The sequence below is a fragment of the Dendronephthya gigantea genome, unplaced genomic scaffold (assembly GCF_004324835.1).
Source record: "Dendronephthya gigantea isolate DGI-Jeju-01 unplaced genomic scaffold, DenGig_1.0 000033F, whole genome shotgun sequence".
In the NCBI taxonomy this organism is placed as follows: Eukaryota; Metazoa; Cnidaria; class Anthozoa; order Malacalcyonacea; family Nephtheidae; genus Dendronephthya; species Dendronephthya gigantea.
This window is the reverse complement of record NW_021163043.1, coordinates 2,169,059-2,176,196: the sequence shown is the minus strand read 5'-3', so window position 1 is coordinate 2,176,196 and position 7,138 is coordinate 2,169,059. Positions and strand designations below refer to the sequence as shown.

Below are 7,138 nucleotides of genomic sequence, written 5' to 3'. Positions count from 1 at the left end.
ATCTGGACTGGTACCTCTTCCAAACTTGGACGTTTGACTTTTAAGTTTTAATCCATATTGGTATTTAATCCATATCACTGAAACGTGAGATTAATTTGTGCACAACTGCGCATACAAACAGGCCTGATACAACTGCGTCACTGCGCACAACCACAATGCAACGCAACCCTAAAAATTTGCTTTTCTCTGCCTACTCCTACTACGCCAATTAGACTGCTGCTACGCTCGCTCGCTTCAGGCTCGCTCGCTCCGCAGCAATAATACAATTGCGGCACGCAGCAAACACATGACCATCACATGACATTCATCTATCGAACGAGTGGGCGAGATTTACATTACAAGTAATACAACCAGAAGGCAGCGAAGTATTTCTTGATGCTTCGTAAATCTAATTTCAACGCATTTGCTGAATTTCTCTTTGGATTTTGGCCATATAAATGGACTGTCGTTTTCTTAGTTTTGAACAGGTACGTTTGTGATTATAAATGATTTCATGTCATCAACACAGTAAAGTAGACACGGTCGGTTTAATAATGTGCATGTCGACACGGAAGTTCGAACAGCGCTGTGGCGCCATATAAAATTTTCAGGATTGAATCGCTTCAAGCATCTTTTTATTCGTTTTGGGGGTGACGTATCACTTGTGATTAGGAATTACGATCTTCGTTGATTCTTTGTGCCTTTATTGAACTGGTTTCTAATCTTTGGGCACTATGTATTAAGTGACTTGGCACTGCACAGAACTGTTGTATCGTTGTTGACTTGTTGATACTGGAAATACATTCCTCGCCTCTTTAATAAACCTATATATACTATAAGTTATTTCAGGTCATCGCCATTCATTTTATACCAAAGACTAAGAGCTTGAATTTGACGGTCTATATGTACAGTTGCAAGAGTTTAAGATTCGGGGTTTTAAACAGCATTGGCATTGACGCATGAAATTATTCAGAGACAATTCTATAATGTATTTTACGCACCTAACCATGTCGTTAACTTTTATAATTATCATATTAAGTTGTAAATTTTCACATTGATTCAGAAATGTTTATCTTGCTGGATACTTGTAGAGCATCCCAAAAGAAATAAGCTAGGCGTATAATAATGGTGTATTTGACTCAAAAATTAAGAACCTATGAACCACCAGAATTTGCCTCATAGAACCTGTCTTAATTTTAAGATGAATTTGCTAGCTTATTTGAACCTCTAGAATTTGTAAGAAGCCTGCTTTTTCAATTTCCTGCAAATTAAAATTCTGTTTGCAGGCATGCAAACTACTATCAGTACTTATAATTTCACAAATTTTGCTTGTATGAAAATTTGATGTTGCAAAGGATGGGTTGTGACATATTTGATATTTTGTGTTTTAACATGTCATATGGCTAGTCAATTTACATCTAATTCTAGCCATGCAAGCTAAACTTGTCTAGTACTACACAGTCTACATTAATAATTACACCTTAAATGTGTCAATTTGGAAAGAAATTTAACAGTTTGAAAGGTTGTAACTGTAGGCATTCTACTTGGACAAAATATGCTTAAAGTTTAACAAACATGTATTGCAAATGAAAATGTCAATGGTTATATCATTTAGTATAATATTCATATTTATCGAAATATCAACATACACCAAGTCACCAATGAAATGAAATACCAGCATGAGCTGTGACTTTAAGCAGTGGTTACACCATAAGCCTAGGACTGCTCTACATTTAGCTTTGGACTTGATTTTTGTTGTCAAAATGCATTTTGGTGAGGTCTAGCCTAGGAAATCTAGAACCAAAAGAAGAGGTGATCCAGATTTCCTGGTCCAGGACAGGCTGAAATGTGCTTTAATTACAAAAACGTAATTCAAAGGTACAGTGGTACACCTAGGGTTGTACTGTAAAGTGTAAACACTGCTTTAGTCACATAACATTTTCATTTATTTATCCAAATATTTCCATATAACACCAATGAAAGAAAATATCAACATTAGTTACTATTTTAGTCCAATAAGTATCCAAATAATCACCATGCACAAAGTCACCAATAAAACAAAAAAGAAACATGTATAAGTTATGTTAGTCCTATAACTATAACCATTTTTAAAGTTATTCATCTAAATTTTAATACCCCAATCTCAGTTTATTTACACAACACAACTGTAAAACTGGAACTGAAATTTCCTGCCGTGTTTCAACATTGTTTGCAGTTTCTACGGATTCCAATTGTCACCTATAAGGCTATATTCTTTTAGAGCAACACTGGTGATTTAACCATTGTACTCCTGCAAATTGAAGCGTATTGAACAATGGTATTCAGGGGGTGGATCCAGCACTAGTGCACTAATTTGTTTGGCACAAGAAAACTGCTATAAATAACCACTTGTTTTGTAATGCAAATTAGTGCACTAGTGCTGAACCCACCCCTGATGGTATTGGTATGGATTTCCTCATTTGGTGATATTTTTGAAAAGAAATTGAAACTGTCATACGTCTTTAATCATTTGTATCTTTCTAGCGACCCATTGTACTGATAGCCGCCATCTTCGTGTTGCCGTCCTATATGCATGCCTAAAGTTTCCCAACCTGCTTGCTGCACGCAGATACATGTACGCTTAACGTACCTATTTTTCTTATTTCTATAGGTTTTAAATTTACATTTCTGTGCATCTGTGATCTGTTCAAAAATTACAAAATTACAAATCAAAATGCAACGTTTTTCTTCTTTCTATATATAGGTTTTAAATTTACATTTCTGCGCATCTGTTCGCTATAATTCCGTGGCATTTGGCCCATGTAGTGGAATTCACGGTTTTAAAATTTCAGAAGGTACGTTTCAGTTGTCATAGCGTTGGTCATGTTTTTAATTATTTATTCTGTGACGCGACAGTGTGCAGTGGCATCGTGATATTAAAAGACTATATACAACCACACTATATATCATCTAATAGTAATCTAGTAATTCCTTTGAGTTTTATTTGTCAATATTTTGAATAATATGTCAAATCTTTTAAGCATTTGAAAACTCGATCGAATTTAGCGGTCTGTATAAAAATGTAGTTCAGTTAAGGCCCGTTTTAGTCGTTGAGCCTAATGTTAATGAGCTAAAATATTTGTTTAAGAACATTTACATTCGACTCGACAGTCAAGAACCTTCAGTTAAGGCCTGCGTTTCAATCGTTGAAGTTGAACGTAATGTTAATGAACTATAAAGTGTTTGTTTAAGAATATTTACTTCGATTCGACACATTCAGCGTTTTAGGCCTTGAAGCAGAGCGGTAGCTAAACCGTTTAATTGGTGGGTGCACGTATATTCATGTTTAGATACCGTTGAAACAATAGCGTAGGGCATATATACACCTCTATAGCTATATACGTCCTGCCTCGAAGGCTCAAAGACCATCTCAATAGGGGCGATATTTTCTCTGTTTTAAAACCTTGCCCATGACGAACGATTTAATCAGATAAATATTATAGTGACAGCCTTATTTGTGGAATATTGTAAATAATTTCAATATAATATACAATCACAATATCAATGCAGCTAAACGATTGAGAAGGAAAGCTGAGAGGAAATAGAGAAAAACGAAATCGAATATTAATTACATTGAGTTTAAAAACAAGAAAAACTATGTTACTTATATTATGGACCAGGCTAGGCGGGAGTTTTTTAGGAACTTCATTGAAGAGAATAGCAATGACCATGCAAAGTCGATTGTTTAGTAAATCTATCATTATCATGTGGTAAATTTGCTCTTTTAAATCCCCTTTTGAAGAAAGATATTTTAGGGGCCGATCACATGGGTCATTTTCAACCCCGGGGTTGAATTCAGCCCTGTTCACCGGGATGAATTTTTTTTTTTGATTACATGAATAATTTCCCACGGAGCTGAGAACTTCAGCCCTGGATTTCAAAACGCCCGCGAATAATAAATCTGGGACTCCTATCAAATTGAATATAATCCCATAAGTATCTAAAGATATACTCCAATTAACCCAATTATCAAACTCAGAAACGCATCGACATTGTTCCTTTATGAATGGTTTTCTAATCAAGTAAACATTTGAAATGAACATCAATACAAATTAACGACAGCAATTTCACCAAATAGTTATAGAAACACTACACATACTTATTATTTGCACACTTACAAGATTTTCCGATCTTATCCTCACAAATTTCAATATTTACATGATTTATCGCACTAAATCCTATACTGTTATTACTGATCCCGTTTCTTTCGCTTTCGCCTTAGTCATAGCCAGTCCCTTACCCGTTTAACCGGGAATGAAATGTAAATCAACTTATCATATTTCAACTATACCATAAACATACGGTAGCTGCAAAATTTGCATTTTGTCTTCAGTGACGTGCGTAAATGACACTACTACGCATGTTCAAATAACTTCAGCCCTGGGTTGAAACGATTGCATGACAAATTTTAAGCCCCGGGCTAGTTTTACCCCAGGGTTGAGATTTCTGCTCCTGTAGCTCAGACAGGGATGAAATTTCAACCCTGGGGTTAAACTTAGCCCTGGGGCTGAAAATTTGGCATGTAATCGCGCATTGTATTTTATAGGATATTAATAGTGACGCGAGGCTGAAATTTCATCCCGGTCAACAGAGCTGAATTCAATTCAGATTCAACCTGAATTCAGGGTTGAAAATGAAACATATAATCAGACCCAAATTTCCTGCTATCCTACTCTCAAACTATCCTACTATCATTCTATCCCACTATCCTACTATCCAACTATCCTACCATCCTACTATCATACTATCATACTATCATATTGTCATACTACCCTACTATCATACTATACTACTATCCTACTATCCTACTATCCTACTATCCTACTATCCTACTATCATGCTATCCCACTATCCTACTACCCTACTATCGTACTATCCTACCATCCTACTCTCATATACTATCCTACTATCATACTGCCATACTATCCTACTATCATACTATCCTGCTATCATGCTGTCCTACTATCCTACTATCATACTATCCTACTATCCTACTATTCCACTATCCTACTATCCTACCATCCTACTATTCTACTATCCTACTGTCCTACTATCCTACCATCCAACCATCCTACTATCCTACTATCAATCCTACTATCCTACCATAGTTGAAAAAATATGAACCGTATTAAACAACCTATCCATGTTTTGGAGAAATTTGGTGCACAAATCTTTATAACCTGGATTTTTTATCCTAATTGGAAGTCGAACAGGTTTATTCGCAGATTTCACAAAAACCGCCCTTGTTTTTAAGAAAATACAAACAAATTATATAAAATGATGGGCACAAAAAAATAAGGGAAGAAAAATATTACATCGATAGCGTAACTTAAGTACTTGCCTGATGAATATGGTTATTTGACTCTTAGCGTAAGCTTTTTATTAGTACCCCAATTTTTTGTTTAATAACAGTCATTTGTTACAGTAGTATTTCATCCAATTCCATGGCTTCCGTCGATCTGCAAGAAAAAGCAAATTTTACAAGACTCAGTAGACTTTTGGTTGACAAAGGTACCGACGCTTTGAGAAATACATTTGATACCATCCTTCCACCTGTTAGTCTACCCGGAGTACTGGCTGCAAACAAAACATCTCTTCAAAGAATAAAACCTCGAGTTATTAATAATTCCCAGTGGGATTTACTGTTTCCTCCGTCTGGCAACCCACCAGATTCCAAAAACTTTGATGTCACATTACTTACTGTTCTATTTCGGAACATTTGTGGTTTTCCATCAACAGGATGGAGTGTGATGCCTCCGGATACTGATAGGTCAACGCAGGCGAACATCGCAAGAGTCAAGTTTTACCGAAATGAAATTTATGCACATGTAACAACAACTCGAGTAAACAATTCAACATTTCAGTCTTTATGGAAGAAAATTGCCCAGGCATTGGTAGAATTAGGCGTTCCCAAAAATGATCTTGCATGAGAATTTAGAAAAATGCCCTTTAGCACCAGAGGAAGAAATGTATGTTCAAAAGCTAAAAGATTGCAAACTCAAAGAAGATGAGTGCATTAATATGCTCGCAACAATGCAATATTCTGTAAATCATGTAACACAAATCGTTGAAGAAAACCGCGATGGAATAAATCAACTGCGCCAGTCACAGAGTGATGAAAATGTCTTGCAAAAACTTGCAAAGCATAATTTTAAAGGTAAAATTGAAAGAAAATTGGAACTTTTCTTAGCTGGAACACGAGAGTAGTTATTAAAGAAAGTTAACGATTGGTTTTATAACAGTGATAACGATTCACGAATTTTTTTAATAACCGCTAGACCAGGATTTGGTAAAAGCGTGTTTGCTGCTAAAATCTATGAAGATTTTGAGAAGAGAGGAAAGCTGGCTGCTTGTCACTTTTGTGATTTCAGTAATTATAACCTAAGAAATCCGATGGTGATGTTGCAGTCTCTCGCAAGTCAGATGTGTACGAGCGTCCCTGGTTTTAAAAAGGAGCTCCTTGATCAATTATCAAGTTCAAAACCTAAAAGATGCCTTTCGAATATTTTTGCAAAATCCGCTAGATCAATTGGGAATAAATCAACCCTTTTTAGTTGTGATAGATGGCTTAGATGAAAGTGCTGTGGATTGTAAGAATGAAATTGTGGATTTAATTGTTGATTATTTTCCTGATATTCCCAAGTACATCAAAATCTTGATTACGAGCCGGCCAGATATTTCCGTTGAAAGGTTGAGAGCCGTTCAAAAGATTGACATTGAAAGCAGAAACACCAAAAATGACTCTGATCTTGAACTCTATTTTAGAAAATGGCTCCCCAGCGTAGTTAATAAAAAAATAAAAGGAAGCTCTGGATCCACGTTACTTCCCAGTATTGTTTGGAAGTGTGCAGGCTCATTTCTCTATGCATATCACTTTCAATCTGAGGTAAGGAGACGCTATGATCTTGAAAAGATAACGAATGCTGATGTTATGAAGTTTCTCCCAGAAGGGCTGAATTCTATTTACCAAGGATATTTCAGACGCTTGGAAGACGAACTGGAAGTAATAAAACATGAAAAGCTTAATGTTTTGAAAGTTTTAGAAATGCTGGCGGCCTCCAACGGATATCTTCCCCTCAAATTCGTCGCTCAAGCTTTTGGTTTAGCCCCAGATTGTCGC

At 36.0% G+C, this 7,138-nt stretch overlaps 1 long non-coding RNA gene across 1 annotated transcript; it reads left to right on the top strand.

The window, feature by feature from the left end:
* The first annotated feature begins 327 nt into the window (after window positions 1–327).
* On the top strand, window positions 328–6,483 carry LOC114525145. The gene is made up of 3 exons (XR_003687154.1): window positions 328–467; window positions 2,723–2,813; window positions 5,447–6,483. It is a non-coding gene; the product is annotated as an uncharacterized LOC114525145 (long non-coding RNA).
* The last annotated feature ends 655 nt before the right edge of the window (window positions 6,484–7,138 follow it).